Source organism: Ostrinia furnacalis, unplaced genomic scaffold (genome assembly GCF_004193835.3).
Source record: "Ostrinia furnacalis isolate ACB-3 unplaced genomic scaffold, ASM419383v2 OfSCF4889, whole genome shotgun sequence".
Classification (NCBI taxonomy): Eukaryota; Metazoa; Arthropoda; class Insecta; order Lepidoptera; family Crambidae; genus Ostrinia; species Ostrinia furnacalis.
Window position 1 is genome coordinate 228,995 of NW_021135128.1, and position 17,933 is coordinate 246,927.

The following is a 17,933-nucleotide window of genomic DNA, read 5'->3' on the forward strand; positions in this document are numbered from 1 at the left end:
TAACACATTCTAGTTCCTTTAACCATAAAACCTGATTAAATTATAAGCAATGAATTACTAATATGTATAAAATGAAGTGTTTGGGATAGGGCTAGCGATAATTTAAGGCGATGTTGCATGTGATGTCAATATTATCGACAAAAATGCCCCCATATGTGGCCCACCACACCACATTCCTCTTGGAATGGGGGGCTTAATATTTACGTGACTCTACATAAAAATTGTTTGTATTTCTTATGTTCCCGTTAACATTTTTGTGTAGAGTCACATAATAAAAAATACATTTAAAAAATCAAGCCCCCCCATTCTAAGAAGAGGGGGGTAGGCCCACATATGAGTGCATTTTTGTCGATAAAATTGGCATAATAACATCAATTATCAAATAAATCAAATCAAATAATTTATTGTGCATAAATTTGGGTACATTACATTTGCAGTAGTTATTGCAATAATAAAGTTAGATCGCCAAATCCTACCATTACAGGTGTATACACATTTCTCTTAAAATAAAATTAAAAAACTATTCCTTATGCTCCATAAAATCTTTCAAACTATAGAAACAATTTTTCAATAACCACAATAAAATTTAGTGAGCCATCGCCTTAAAGTAAGTTAAAGTAACTGAAATAGAAAAATAACGCCATAACTTCCCTACTCAACACACTTATTTCCGCTACCAGAAGCAAACAACATAACCTTCTGATAGCGATTAATTGACTTACGTACGAATGAGAAATAAAAAGTTTTTTAGTACTAAAACTGTTATTATGAATGTTATCTTTTTGTATTTATATCATTTTGTTTTCCTATTATTTCACAATGATTACAAACCATTTTTCTTATCTGATCATTGGAAACCAATTCGGGACACTGTTCGCATTCATTAGTTGTCCCACTGTCCCGGACAGGCCCGGAGCGTCCGGAACAAGTCGCGGCGCGGACACGTTACATAATGATGCGGCATGTTATTACTGTTTCGAATAGACATTAGATATAATAATGGCATGGTAAGTGGAACATGTAGAATTGATAGCACCTCAGGCTCTACATTTTTGTTGCAGTCGTTCGTTCTTTTTTTCTTCACTCCGACTCTAGCCCCAAACTAAGCAAATTATACTATGGGTAAGAGACAAGATTATTCCTACATAGGCTGTCACATTGTTAACTTTACATGTTGTGGTCTGAATCTATACACGTAAGATAAATTATTCATAGTATCACAAGGCTTGAATTATTAACCAACGATAAATTATAATTTGGACGAGAAGAATTTTATTATATCAATGATTACTTAACTGAATTAATACGAGATATGTGTCATATATAAAAATATTTTTCAGACAAATCATAACATAAAACTTTGCGTCTACCTTCATCCAGTCGTAGCTACACGTGACTAGTTAACACTAAAGTGGACCGTGAGTCGTGAAGATATAAGATTGCTCGCCTTCTTGGAAAAACGAACGGTTTCAGCGCCCAAACAAAAGAAACGTCGTCTACAACATTACGATAACTATTGTCTATGCAATGGTCACTGGTGGGCTAATATGATTGATTGTGCCGCTATTAGTTGCGCAGCCGATCCATCATCGTAATCCAATATTTGTCGCTGTAATCGCGCTGATTAACGACGCGACACCTACGAGTGCCAGTTTCATTGTCCGTGTGTGGATATCAATTACGAAAGCAATTTTGGTCGAGGGCGCCTGTCATCGCTGGAAAGGTTTGGTCACTCCGCGCTGCTACGATAGTACTCAGTTTAATTAATGGATTTTTACTGTCACTAGCTGTATTTTATCGGAGGTCGTCATAAATTTGTACGGCCCAATTCATACGATAGCCCCGACAAAACCTACTGAAGCTATTTCAGTGAATCCGACGGCAGGCAATAGTGACAAACCGGTAGTGACAGGTTACGGAGTTACTAATAAAATGTAACCTGTCGCTCGAGCTGGGATCTCGAAATACCAGGATTTCAGATGTATTATCCACGGGCGCTATAAACTAAAACCACATCTGCTAGGAAGGGAAACACTGTTTCTACTAAGGTTCTATTAACATCAATTTCATTAATGAACTTGAGCAGCAATACATTTTTCTTTACCGACTAAAATCAGGAAGAACTCGTAACTACATCAATGACAGAACTCAATATTCGTATTTGTTATGCAACATCTGCCTTTATTTACAGACACAGCAAATGGAGCTAATGCAGTAAAGAGATTAAGCCATCGGCTTTTAATTCATATAGTGTAATCCCACCGTACAAGTGAATTAAGGACGCATAACATTTGCATTCGCAATTGTCTGGGGCGGTCTAATATACCCACATAGTTTAACGGTAAACAGCCACCACAGTTACGACTGAAAGGTAAAAGCCTTATATTAAGAATAAACTTGGTGCAGTAAAAATATATTCGATAGATAGAGATCTTTTGATAAAGCTGACAAAGTTCAGGATGTTTACTTTTAGCTTATAATATGAATTAGGTACTTTTTCATTAATCAACAATGGGCTCTACTTTCGCTTTTTGTGTCTAAAATATTTCAGTTCTTTATCAAAACTAAACGATAAGTATTAGAGCAGTGGTAGTTCTATCAGTCGTTGTCGAATTAAATTGGTATGCTATGGTTATTTAGGTGTCCTGTTGACAAAATTGTTTTGAGAACTGGTATAGGTACTTATTATTCTTCGCTGAAACAAAATTGAAAGAAAAACAGTGTACCGTCGAGATCCCCTGTATTTAAAGACACAATCTTTTTGAAATAAGAAGCTCATCTTCTTTAGCTTTCATGGATGAGAGCGGTTGGCCCGAGGGGGGATTATTTATGAAGTGTGAGAGATTGGAAAAGCCTTGCACAATTAAGACTAGCTTCTTCTGCGTATATTTTTTTTACTATTTATTTATTTAAAACTTATTTGCATATTGAACAGGGAACAAAAGGTAGTCTTAGTGCCGTATGAGATTCTGTAAACTTTAGGCCATACAGAGATTATAGAGTATTTTTGTGTATTGGGCTTCTGTATGTTCAAACGCACGCAACATGAATTATATTATAGTGTCTTGTATTACTGAAAGTAAAATATTTTTTTTTACAAGACAGTCAAATCTGTTAAGATGTTACAGACAAGTACAAACTACTCGCACCTGTTAGTATTTATCAAATTAGTAAGTAAGTCTCTTTTAGACTTACTTTGTCTTCTTCTTACTTTGTCACATGTACAAGTTTATTCTGGCGGTCTGGTCTGGCTTAGTGTACTAAGCAAGAAAGCTTGTATCACAGCAGCCAATACAAACTCATTATTTCCAAAAATCATGTAAAATATGACTGGGTATAGGTTTTAGCTTTGAATAAATGTTTGGTCCTTCGAGCCGGTTCAAGTCGAATCTACAAACAAAACAAATCGAACACCGGATAGTTATCTCGCCACAGATTGTTTGGTTAGGATTAGGTATGATCGATTGCACCCAAGTCTTGTGGCCCGCACCTAACATTCCCTTAACAATAACTCCCTACCCCGCTTAAAGGGAACGGGAATCTTGGCGATACTTTCATAATACTGCGAGACTTTAGGGGATTTTATTTGATCATCGCTGTAGTAGCGGAATACCGATTAGAAATAATCCATCAGGGTCAGATTACGTAACTATTTTCTCAACAGCCTAAAATAACACAGAATTACTTTATCTCCTTTGGGTTTTGAAAAGTAGGTCTTAGCAAAGACTGCTTTTACTTAAATTTCTCAGAACGAAAATAGACTCTGTTTTTCCTTTATTAGGAAAGCCCAATTTTAAAAATAGATATTCTTTGAACCATCGGTTTTATCAAAAAGACTTTATCAATATTCTGTTTAACCTAAGTAGGTGAATTACCAAGATGGGTCTTGCTCTACCTTCTGCCTGTGTTTAAGTGAAGCTCATCGATAAATACAGCACAGATAACGCTAACTGGGGATAGGCAATCAATCATTAGTCCCATTGATCACCCGCCCTTCTCTGGACCGACCTTAGTTTAATAATGAACCGATAGTTTGAGTTTGCAAACTTCTGGGAGATAATAGTTTCATTTATCATTTATTTGGACGATGACCTTATGTGTCCCGAAGTTTGCGCCAGAACGTGTCTGTGAAGCGAAACTTTAGATATTGTCCAACTTTTGATTCATTGTTGAATTTTGGTTGCTTAACAATTTGTTTGTTCTTAAAAATCAGAACTAACAATTTGGCAAAATCAAAACAATTTTTCAGTATAAAATAAAAAATAGGTTCAAGTATTAGGTACAATGAATCTGGCGTAGGTAATGGCTGGTTTGGTTTAATCTTAGGCTCAGTAAATACACATTTCCTTCTATCCTGATTATCCTATGTCCTTTCAATAAGGATTACAATCGCCCGATAGCGCGACGTCGTGGATGATTGATTGCGAGGCGGCTACAACAGACACTTGTAATTTCCGAGGGGACTGTTGTCTAGTTCGGCATTAATAAGAAGATCAAACTTATAGCCGATAATGGCGTGTTCGTGTGGGAAGACATTTGTTTCAGAGAACCTAAGTGTTTGATCAATTAACGAGTTAGGATGATTAGATAATAGGGGAGAAGTACCAAATACTGGATACTTTTTGAAAACTTAAAAAAAAACTCATACAAATTCAAAAATGTATTCATTAATTGCACTTAAAATTATTGCGTATCATTATACTTTAAGTTAGCAAACCAAATTATGTCTTAACTCTTTTATTTATTTTTATAAATAAATATTTATCCAAAATGGCACAAATCAATCATGAAATTTTGTGTACCCTAATATTGGATACTGTATCTTCCTAATATCGGATATCCCATATTAGGATAACAATTTAATATGGAGGCCTATTTTCGGCAGTGGACGTCCTATGGCTGAGATGATGATGATGATGATGGTCGCGGTAGCTCGTTTATTAGGTAACTGAATTATTTTGTTATTTATTGCTAGTTTTTTTTATTTTTTTTTATCCACAACGAGGAAGCTCTTGGCCTGTATCTCACCTGATGGTAAGTGATGATCAGGCCGAAGGTGGAAGCGAGCTTCACCCGGAATCCTCAACCACAGAGGAACTGGCTATCTTGCCTCTAACTGCCGGAACACAACAATGCTGTTAACATTGTTGTTATGGCGACAGACTTAGGTAAGGTAGTTATAAAGCTAATTTGCGAACGTCGAAAGCTCTCAAGCCATAACAACTGTTGACCATCAGTAAACAGTAGTTAATAAGCTCCTTTTCCATTTTAGGATAAAAAGTAGCTTTTCGTCTTAGCTTCGTTTTAATTAACTGGTCTATTGTTTTACATCGGTTTTTCACAGCTTTCCAATGTTGATCGAGCCCCGCGAAAAGCTTTGGATGCTTTTAAATATCTCATTTCCTTATTAATAATAGCATTTTATGCATGTCACACTGTCAGAAGAATAATAAATGCTACAATTTATTTAGGTACCCTTATACTGGATACCCAGTATTGGGAATAGCTAGGTATCCAATATTGAGGTAACTACCTATTTTTACAAAAACCGTTATGAAATTTTTAACCTATTTCAATTATCGAGAAAACGCATTTAATATGCTTCAATAACTTTATACCTGGCTATTATGTACTATCACTAAAATAAAAACATCACTTATCATAGTTTTATTGCCTCCTGAAGTCAATATCAAAAATAAAACGACGAACGAAAATCGCACTTTAAAATTTGATTGCCAAGTAAAGAGAAATATAAATCTTTGGACAATTTCACACAGCGCCAAATATGGCGATGCCGTTTAGGAAATTATCCCTAACATTGCATTGACCAACTGGTTTTAAATATTTCATGAAGATAGCGTTGTTACTTTTTCAGTAATTGGAGTATCCAGTATTGCGCACGTATCCAATATTCGGTTCCGCTCCCCTATCTCAAGTGTGATGAACCTGATTCAACAATTTCTTTGCTGTTGATCTGGTTTACCATCAAATTAAAGCGTTTAAAAGGAATACTAAATTGGCCTGAAACATCAGAACTCTTACTTAAACAGCTTTTACGTAGGTTATATTGATTTATATTGTGGTACTTTTTGCTTTCAAAGTATTATTTCCTTGAAAATTGCGATATTCGTCTAGTTTGCCTCAATGTGCAAATGTTTTGAAGCACTGCAAAATACGCTTATTTTCGATCCCACACGATCCCAGCTGACTTTGCTGCAGCGGCCGCGTCCCAACTTGCTCACTCTGCCCTTTCACGCGCAATAAGTATGTTCGGCTCGCAAACTCGTGCTACTCGGCACAACTCGGCACAAACATAATTAGGCCGAGTTGGCAAGTTTAATCGAATCACGCGGATTAACCCGCCCGCCGCGCGGCGATTAAACATTTATTGCCGAACCCTGCTTTCTTGTTCATATCGGTTCGCTTTTTGAGGCTTTGGATTATTGATTCGCCTTTTTACACCGTTGTAAGTAAACTTTTAATGTATACTGTTGCAATTTAATGAGATTTCTGTCTCAAGAACATTAGTGTTTGAACAACACAGCAGATGAAAACTATTAACCGACAGGCAAGAAGAAAGTCTTCATTATAAAAAACTTAGTATGAGAGGTATACGAGGTTAATATTCCTAAACTTATACAAGTCACATTTCGTAAAGCGCTCAAATATTGAGATGGTCATAATAAATGACCNACATTACCGATACAAGCTAGGCCAGTCAAACATGAAATCACACATTTTCAGTGATGAGTTCAACAATCTATCACCGTCAAATGGTTGTAAAATTGCGTTTCAGCCTAAATCTAGGTTAACTCGATCCTACTCGATTATTATCGCATCCGAGATCGAGTGAGAATTCCGAGTGCCGCAGGAGCGATTCCTCGTTAATATTCAATTTCTGACTGTTATCGGTAGGGGTTATCCGTGGCGACAAAGGTAAAGTTACGCTTTCACCAGCCTCTAAAAATGTTCAGTATCTACGCAATTTCTTTACTCTATTTTTCTGGCCTTTTGTCTAACTCTGATCAAATACTACAGTTGTCAATGTTTATACATAATTATGTAGTTCCCAATATACTAAAATAGGGAAAAATATCAACCTTTGAAGTGATCAGATAAATATGTTCTTACCAATTTTGATTATTTACTCGTAACTTATGTGTTTGTAGAAAGCAAAAGAGCGGTTGGGTACAATAACCTAGAATTAAATAAAAACTCGGTCACAATATCTTTTATTCCTGGGATTCATTACGCCGAACTGATAGGGAAATCCAATCACAGCCATTCTACGAATATGAAAACAATATGAATCAAAATAAAAAGAGGTAATAAAACATAGAAAATGTCCGCCTATCGGTGCCCAAGAGTATTTATTATCCGGCATTGTCACAGTATGAGGACACCCCGAAGCAATTAAAATGAGTGATGACAAGCGAGCGCATACGTCACTCTAATGACCGCACGCATCCGACGGAACATTGAATACTACTGTCCGACACCGCATTCGATTATTTCGAGTTCGACTAGAGGGTGATGATCGATCATGTTTCGATTATTACTTGCCGTGGAATGGTTTCAGGAAAAGTAATGAAATTGCGTTACCTATTCTCAGTTAGCGGCCTTTTGTCAATTCTATTGTACAGTGTGTGGCGTAGAATGTTCAAAGTAACTAAACTAACGCGGTCCAATATTTCCCCCTCATTAGTTACACCTGAAACTTTCCGCAGGATTCCCTAAATCGCCTTTTGATAAGCAAAACAAAATCTTGTTTTTTTCCCTGACGTAATGAAATCGACATATTTTATAAAAGAACCCGAGAAGCCTTCGGGAGCAACTTTGCCCATTCACCAGGGAAATTCGCCCAAAACTTTTTACCTTATCTCGATAAGCGATTTTTTTAAAACAATCTAAGGAAACGGATTCGGTTCTATCAAGTCGAGATAGTATCTTCCGGGGATGAGCTTTGGTTAAGAAATCAGTAGCTTACCCAAATAACTTTTTATAAGGGGTGTGCAAAGCCGGATATAATACAGGCTGTAAGAGAGCAATCGTAGACATAGTTATTTCTCTGAGTAGAGTTATACTCGTAGTATAAGAAGCTTAAAATAAAACGATGATTTTCTTTACAAAGAGTAAAGAAAATCGTCGTTTTGTTTTTGTCTTCTTTTAACTATGTATAACTCTACTACGTTTCTTTTTGGTTAATTGTCTTATATTAGGCAAAACTTGAATTTACACACTTTCGCGTGACTACACGCTCTACCATAATTGAACTTTCACGCTCTGAACCACTGATGTTTATGTTACCTCTTCATGTTAGTATTAATAATGTTTACATTAAGTAAATCTAACCGGTCATCTGAACTATAATATAGACACTACCAAATTCGACGTCAGCGAAAGTTGTACTGCTGAACGAAACAATATCGCTTCCCGCGATCCGTGAGAAAAACGCCAGAAAGAGAAATATTTATGAAACATCTGTTGCGGTCATAAATCTAACCGCGAGCGGCGCGTGCGGGCGGCTGGAGCGGCAGTTGAAGGCCGCGCGACTAAAAAGTGCACGAGCAAGTTTATTTTGAATATTTCGAGCAACTTTTTTGATAAAAAAAATCTCTCTAATGGAAAAGACAAAAAATGAAGAATGTGAATTTAAACTAACAAAAATAGCAAGTTTTTTTACACAAAGATAAAAGGAATTTCTACATAATTAAACACGAGTGATACACATAATCAAAATCTCGTCTTAGTGAACACCTACGTTCTAAAAGGAACCCCATGCAAAATTTGAGACTCCTAGCACTTGTAGTTTCTGATATTTTGTGATGAATAAGTCAGTCAATCAGTGGCCTTTCGCTTTTATAGGATATAGATTATCTCAAGTGCAAAAAATATTCAGACATAAAATTATTACTTACTTAAAGAGTAATAGGAAAAAAATATTATACTCCATGAATTTCTATCCTTGCGCTTGAATCCCTACAGACAAACGTTTCGCCATAACAAAAAACCGCCGAGCCGCAAATCCGCCAAAGTTAAAACAAATATCAACCGCAAACCAAAACGACTTGTTAACAAACTCCCCGTTGATTGATCCCCGTCCGATGGGCGGGCGGGCGAACGGGGCAATTTATCCGCATTAAGATTGAGATCTTAGATGTAAACAGCAATCGGTGTCGCTGCCCGAGAAATTATTTATAACAAACATTTAACAGTCACGAACCTAATTGATGGCTACGATTTGTATTTCACTAGCCCCTTTCCGGGGCCAAGTATGGATTGTAACGTCACTAGCTTTTACTGCGCAACCTCAGAGTAGAAGTTAAATATAAATTATTTCAACCGTCACATACTAAGTCAGTAATCCATACAATTTGAAAGTGTACCTACCTAATGGAACTCTCAGCAAATCTGTTTTCTTAAAGAACACCTCTCTAAACAAGCTGAAAATAATGTTTCTGTTACAAGTGGGTTCGGCACAATAGTCAAAAAGCGAAACGATCACTTCGACGGGGATAAGACTGGCGCTTCGTGAATCGCAGGTTGATGCCGAAACTGGACTATTATTACTTTTCCCAATTGAATTTTTAGAGAAGAGGATACAATCCAGCAATGTGAAAACCCTACTACATCGATTACACTAAGTTGAAATTGTCATAATTACTTTGCACTTATAGTACCATCCGATTTCCTCGTCTAGTCATCTTAGGACATCCATCATTGTCCTTTCCTCTATAGGGCCATCGCTCTCATTATAAGACGCTGAACCCAAGAGTTCCCAAAGCCTGAGTCCTATTTTCCTTTTAACGACTGTCACTATTAACTAAGTCTCGTAATCTGCGATGGTATTTGAGCGGCATTAGCATTTCAAATGTTCTCGTTCGACCATCGCGGGAACTGGGTTACCAGAGTTTGTGTTTTGGACATCCTTGGCGTGAAATACTAGTGATTAATGGGGAATTAGAATTCGCTAGTTTGAATCTTCTGCGGCGTTAAGATTATTCTATCGCGTAGACTGTAAAACCCTTTGACTTCACGAGCGGATGAAGTGGGTGAAGTGTAGATATTTTATCCAAAGCATTGCTTCGTAAGTGAGGTGGGGAGAACGGTGGAATAACTCATCTGGCATATACTTACACATAGAAAAATGAAAATAAGCCAAGTAGGTAAGTATAAAATACAGCCGAGCCTAAATATTATTTGGAAGCCTTTGTAATTTATTTTACCTTTTGTTTTCAAAAAGTTTTACATACACCTACGTTCGTTAGTATTTCAATTCTCTCTCTAAATCCCTTTCACCATCCAACTTCTTAACACACATAATTTACATAATTATTTCCATGATATTTATTTGGGGTACTGAAATGATCTTCCTAATTCAATAACCCGCAGTATCGTACCTACAACACAGAAAGCAGTTTTGTTTCGTCTTAAATACTGAGTGCTAAGTAATTAGCAAAATGACTTCTCTGCAAATTAATTGTTATCAGCAGTCCGTGACTTGATACTTAGTAAAATTATTAAAAAAGGTTGTAATAACTTTGTTAAATATTTACTTATTGAAACACTAACACAGAACTAAGTGTACTTGAATAATTTTTAAAGCAGCTGGTTTGTTCGGTATCTATGTCAGGGAGCTACCATAAACTGGGAGCCTAGACGGAAACTTAATTTAAATGTAAATTCTTGTGCTCAGTGTGAATTACTTTGAATTATGTGCTTCATTCGCTAGGCGTTGTTAAAATGTTTTTCGGGTCGGGTACAAAATTCTGCTGAGTTCTTATGAGTGGGTCTATACGAATTTTGATAACCAGTTGCTATTTTACTCAATTATGCAATGCCATGCTTGAAGATGTTTTCATTATAAAGATGTAGAAAATGTTCCTCTATCCCAATCCCAACTAATATTATAAATGCGAAAGTAACTCTGTCTGTCTGTCTGTCTGTTACGCTTTCCCGCTTAAACCTCGCAACCGATTTTGATGAAATTTGGCATAGAGATAGTTTGAGTCCCGGGAAAGAACATAGGATAGTTTTTATCCCGGTTTTTGAAACAGGGACGCGCGCGATAAAGTTTTTCTGTGACAGACAAAATTCCACGCGGGCGAAGCCGCGGGCGGAAAGCTAGTAAAGAAATAATTGGACAAATTGACTACCAAGAAAAATAGTAAGTACATTTTGTCCCCACAACTCCTGTGTAGTTATAAATCGAGAGCATGGCCGTCAATAAAAAAACAGCTACTGAATGCTAAGTTAGTTCGAAAAGATATCTATTTCGCTAAACAGACAAGTAGATTTACTAAAGTATTGGCTTTCCCATAGTACAGCTATTCAATGCCCCACTTCGAGTAAATCAGTTCCTTTTTCCAGTACATTACTACTAGATAGCTGTCCATGAGCGGGCGCCACAAAAGAGCAGCTATGGAGCGCGTGTTTTACACGGCCAACACAAATATTCACGTTTCGTGCCCACTGTATCAGAAAGTCATACGAAACTGTACAGACCGGGCCAGAGGAAATAGCGAGAAACGCGAATGTTGGATGTTTAAATAAGATATACGGTATCTTGTTAGAAGTTTCCTTCGCTGTAACTTCGCACGAGCTCCGCTGAATTTGGGAGTAGGTAACTAGTGTGATTATGACGGAATAAATGGATAAACTTATTAATTAAAGCAACGTGACATCAATCTATCAGTGCTGTAATTTTTCTTACTGGAAACACAGCTAGAAATGAGAAATTGATTAGTATGCGACTTTGTTCCATGTATCTTATTCTTTAATTCCTACTTTATTGACTATCATACCCGTATGCATAGGCGTAATGAACTAATGACAAATGTCTCTTGATAATAGTCAGTCAATAACTTTTAATAATGCTGCGACCAGAATGAAAATAATAACTCTCCACTTTTGGACATTCCAAACAAAAGCGTTAAAATAAAATATTTCCCCAAAATAAACAGACCACTGATGGCGTTAACAGTTCACCGCTTGCGCCAACGCCCAGGCCGTTCGTCCGTAAACCGATATGAGTGGAAGTTTGAATTGCAAAACTATAGCGGAGCGGAATTTGTACTGAAAACAATGCATTTTGTCCTCTTACGAACTGCCACGGTGCCACAGACCTACATTGAAGTAGAATCCGTTCAGGAGAGTTCAGTAGCAGAACCAAGGTCGACCCATTTGTCATGTTAAAAGATATGGGCATCAATGTATTATTCTTTCTTCTTAGGCGTTACATCTTGTCTTATCGTTACGTCGTTGGTCCTCATAAGGGTGATTTTGTTGGCGGCAGTTAACCCTGCCATTTTTCCCTGTTGGTGGTCAACTCGATCAAATCTATTTACGAGTAAAAATGTTATATTTTTCTCGTCTCGATGACATTGCATTGCAAAAAATTGCAGGATAACAAGAATCCAATGACCGTCTCATAAAGCAAGGAATGTATTGAAAGCAAACATCTTGTACGTAGTCGCATTTTGCACATTAAATAGTAGTTAGTTAAAAAGAAGCTGAAAGCATTTGTGCCGTCTACTTCAGTATAGATCTGTGGGCAATAAGTACTTATTCCAGAACTCCGTTATAGAGCCATTGTAAAGTTCGAATTGAAATGGGGAAAATAGACAATAATTGTGCTTTGACCGTTACGATTTGATGGCTGAAGTTGATAATGGCCTCTGGAAGTTTCAACGGGATTCCGAAGCCAAATGGATTTAAAATTTGGCTTGGGTCAACTCTTTTCATATTGCCAACAGTGTAAACCAGTTTTATATGACCAATTTTTAGTCATACTCTTTGATATTTTTCTTAAACTGCTTTCTTCTAGTTCTTCATTCTATGAAAGTTTGCTATGTTGCTATGGAGGTTTGAGGAATATGATAGAGACCACACCCCAGGTCATATCGTAAACAATTTAATCGACAATTTAACTCTTATTAAGCATTTCACTGCCTGTAAGAATATTAGATTACCATAACCTCATCATAGACTAAGGTATCCCTTACGCTCAGGCATCAACTGCTAATGGGTTATTTGATCTAACCGCTAATGCCTCGTGATTAATTTAACGCATTACGCGCGTAATGGATGCGCGATTGTTACGCGCGTTACGCGGACGACCCGCAATTAGATAGAGCAATAGATTTGACGGAAGCATTACTGCCACTAAATATTTCTGCCTAATGGTGGACTTGAATGAAATTATCAGGGTATTAAGAACGCTTATTGCTAAACCATTGGGGAATTTAAACTGATGTACGTCTACCAGGTAACGCATAGATCAAAGAAACATGAAATCAAATTCCCATAATTATATTTTCTAGTCCAGACGTAGCGAATATAACGTCTTCAAATTGTCACCTCAAAAATTACTTCCTAACTAGGTTTTTTTTCGTAAACTCATAGTCATAGGAAGTAGAGCAGCTACTGATTTATTGAAAGTTGTTATTTTCATGTTTATTTAAAAACTCCATCAACTACTTAGAGAATGAATCGACTGCAACAGTCAATCACTCTGATCCCCATCTGCGGTTGAAACATATCTATTAAAAATTAACGATAAAAGTACCGAGCTATAAACTCCCCCAGGAATTATTCAGGGTAAAAATGGGGCGAAAAAAATTCGTACGTCATCGTTTAGCGGGGAGGGTTCACGCGTCATTTGCCGCCAGGGGTCGAGTGTACGACCGCGGGTTGAATCTTGTGTTTTGCCAATACGCGACTGCTCTGAAGGGATGACTCAATCAGTGTTGTTTGCCAATGCGAAACTGGGGAGAACTTTTGGTTTTTCGGGTAACCCTTGATGTTTTTTTATTTATACTGGGTTGCTTCAATTTTATTTATTTTGCTATTTATCACGGATTTGCTTGCCCTGTTATCTTAATTTGTGAGTTTTATGGTAGGATATGCATTTTCGTTGAGTTTCAGAAATACGTTAAGAAGCCCAGATATTAGAATCTAGCATACACAACTATTTCACAAAATAATTATTTATTATCTACTTAAGATAATTTAATATACGATTCGTGGTATATGTAAGTAAGTATTTCACTTTCTTCTACCTACGTTTTATTTATTTTACCCCTATTCGTCACATGTCAAGTGATCGTTAGCTTCGAACTTCTCTTTGATTTATTTCGTAGCGGGTTCAATGACAGTTGAATTTCCCCCCAGGCTCAAAGCTCTGGTAAAGTTTTATACAGCTGTTATTGCCATACAAGAGTTTCAATTTTAAGAATAAGAACTAGTAACAGTCCTGAGTTACCTCCAAATGTAGGTTGTATAAGAAACCTTAATAAATTCCATTTGTTACAATATTATTTCATTGTAAGTCTAAAGTTGTGATTGCCCCATACTTATTGAACCTGTAAGTCACGGTCGTGCGCTTCTTTGTGCATGTTTTATACCCATCGAGGGTTATACTAGCATTAATTGAAGCGATTGTAATTGATTAATGGTTATCATATTCCGCGGCGTCCCGGTATGCGTGTGGCGCGCATACTGATCAATGGGGATTTTGGGAATTTGGTCTAGTATTTTATATATTTTAGGCTGCGGCGGTGAGAGGGTTAAATTTATGGCCCGCTGTAATTTTACGCGCGAGCTTTTCAAAAGCTGTTTGTGTCGTTCGTAAAATCAAAGCATATTTTTCACTATGAATTTTGGCGTAGCTTTTTTTACTTTTTTACTGTTATTGTTTTTGCCATCGTGTGTTTACGTAGTCATCAAATAAAAAGAGGAAAAATACTGTTGGAAAAAACCCATCAACGTAGAGATAAATCAATTCGTTCATCAAATCACAGAAAGATTTTGGATTAAAAGGAAAATGTGTAAATAAAACACCACTCTCACGGCCCTCTTTCGCAGATCCTCTTTTGTAAAGATTTAAATCCAATTAGGTTGTGTCCTCGAACACAGCGGGATTCGCTTAGATTTAGCTTCGCTATAAATCGTATAATAGTAATTTAGAACACTGTGTTGGCTCTATTTCCTAGAATTGGATTTGAGACATCGTAGAATCGTAGGTGAGACTAAAGCCTAAAACTTTTAGACTCAAGTCTAGAACGAAACGATACCTTTCTAAGTTCTTAGGCTGAGTTGCACCATTTTATTTTAACTGTAACAATCAAAAAATAACCGGTGCTTTTTGTATGGAGCTTGACAGATTTTTGACGTTTGTCAAAGTTAAAATAAGATCGTGCAACCAACCCAGCCTTAGAGTTTTAAACCAATTACCAATTACCGATTGTTCTCATATAATTTCATACTTAATCCGTTGCCCGCTGTGCTCGAGTTAGTGTACTCACAAATAGAATTAAACTAAAATAAACAAGAACAGTGAGTAGATTAAATCTGGCTGTGAAGCCAACTGTGATCATTAGGGGGATTACAGTATTATGGACTTTGGTCTAATTATCGCTTGAGCTTAATAAGGGCTGACCTCAAAACACTGTTTTCTATTCATTTTCATGGAATAATAGTGGAATATGGGATAGGCTTAGAACACTATTCAATATGACTTGAAAAGATCTTGTATTTTGGTAATGATGGAGTTTTAATTTAGCAGTTAGCTGTGTAATTAAATACAACTGCAAAATTGCTTAGTGCTTTCAAAAATCACACATTCGTAGCATCTGTTAGCAAAGTTCACCTAGAAGACAACCAAACTTTTTAATATTAATAGCAAACTTAAATAAATAAAATTCATAAAATGTTGGACGCTTCTTAACAGTAACTTTTTTGGAAAAAGATAATTTTCAACAGTCGACTCAGCAACAAAATTCTATCGTGCAATATTTACTTTTACATAAAGAATAAAATCTAATAGACTAAGAGCTAGTGAACGCCAGACCTACGCCATTTATAAAAGCTGAAAGTTTGTCAGCGTATGCTCCCAATATAGGACAGAATGTCGGTTAATCGTGAAGTTTGGGTCATCGTAAAAGCTGATTTTTATGCATTATATTTGGGCAATGATTAGAAGTTGTTTCCACATCGACCAGACAGTTTTGACAGTTCCAACTCCTTGCCAGACAGTTTTTTTTAGGATACCTGCCAAAGCCACGATGACCAAACTTCATGATTCACCAACATTCTATCCTGTATTGGGAGCATACGCTGACAAACTTTCAGCTTTTATAAAATCGCGTAGGTCTGGCGTTCACTAGCTCTTAGTCTATAAATCCTATTCATTGGCAGGGATTTGAAAAACTAATTCAGCGTCCGTTTGGAGTGTTAAAATAAATCTGTGCTTTACAACGAAAACAACAAAATGGACGCCATTCTGACCTCGTGGAACAATTGATGTGTTTTATTGGTTATCTTTCCACGTACTAATAAATATTATGATGACCTCCATAGTTTTAAGAAAATGTAGAGCAATTGGTATTTTTATCTTTTGTTACTTGCCTACAAGATAAAAATGTTACAGAGTAATATATATATAAAAAAAAATAGTGAATTTTATTAATAAATCTTTGTAGACAGAAGGATAAATTAAAAGGTAAAGTCAGTTCTGAAAAGTATCAGTGTGTTCCCTGAGTAATGTCTAGAAGGCGTATTTATACGGGGAACATTTTAATTGAAATCGAAAATTCTAGAAACTTCTAGAAACTCCGCATGTTGTTTACAGTATCATGCGTCTCTAGGATTCTCGATTAGGTAAGTCTCGTAAACCATTTACTCCAGCGTTCTTTTGGCATGTTTTCCTTTCAGAAACATTTCAGATGTCGGCTTTAAAACGCACAAGTTACGCTTTTCTTATTTATCTGTCAAATAACTTGATTTCTTCTAACATTACGAGAATCTTAAGTGTTCTGATGCCTTTTTGCAAGCTCCTGCCAACTAATTGAAGAGGCAGTGGATGCCAAAAGTTCTGCGTAAGTCGGCGAACCACTTGATTTTCTAGAGAGCGTCCCACAATGCGTTTGCCAAAACGCGCGAACCTCTCTTAAAATGTTTTTATTTCAATATTTTCTACGGAACTTGCTCACTTTTATGTCTGATTTTATTCTTGAAAGACATTATTCGGTATCGTTTTGGTGGTTTTATCGATAAATTATACAAAAGGTAACTTAGTTAAACTTTTAAAGAACATTAATAGTTAAAGTTTATTTTCTCCTAATATTTTCTTTTAAAGATGGTAATTTTTTTTTAATTATGTGGAAATAACAATATCATTGATTTCCTTACAACAAAACGAATAACAACTGTTAATAACGTTGCTATTCAAGTGTGAGGTACATACAATCAATCGTGCAATAAAATCCACGCCGACTTACCCCAAAGGCAGTTTTAAGAAGCTCCACAAAGAAGGCATTTCCCCCACACATTCCTGTTCCATAAAGGTTGCGAATACAGGATCCGCTTATCCCGCTAATAAGCGCGCGCGTTCATGGGCCCCCGGGGAATCCCCGCGCTGTGCCGAGGGCGAGAACGTGCGAATTATAGTGCGGGTTTATTTCATTTGCTGATTTTATGAAGCGATGTAATGTAGGGAAGAAAATACATGGCTTTTTTCTTGTGACTTAGGCACTTTTATAAGAAACGTAAGTAAATGTTAAGGCAGTGACAATAAGGTGTTGGAAATGAACTGGCTGTACCAATTACAACCGCCCACGTTTATCGGAGTAGCCTCCCCGTATTACATACTATGAGAATACTCCCTAATTTTATCCTGACAACCTAGTTTTTATGACCTTGATAAATCCAATTGAAAAAGATGTTTACTATTTCTCTATACAGACTGTACGAAATAAGAAGTATAACTTAAGCAGTGTTTATTTACAAATTATTCAAGTATTTCCACAAATAAATGAAAGTTTTAAGAATATTTATTACAAGGCATTACGTGAAGTCAACCAAAGCCATAAAAATAAATGTTTTAGCCTTTGTCCGTCACCAGTTATATCTCTAGTCCCGACTATAAGGAGGGG

The 17,933-nt window shown here is 36.6% G+C and overlaps 1 protein-coding gene across 1 annotated transcript in view; it reads right to left on the minus strand.

Moving 5' to 3' along the window:
- The window catches only part of LOC114360101 (protein O-mannosyl-transferase TMTC1), a 194,570-nt gene that overhangs the window by 134,242 nt on the left and 42,395 nt on the right, over positions 1-17,933 (minus strand). The window lies entirely within an intron of this gene.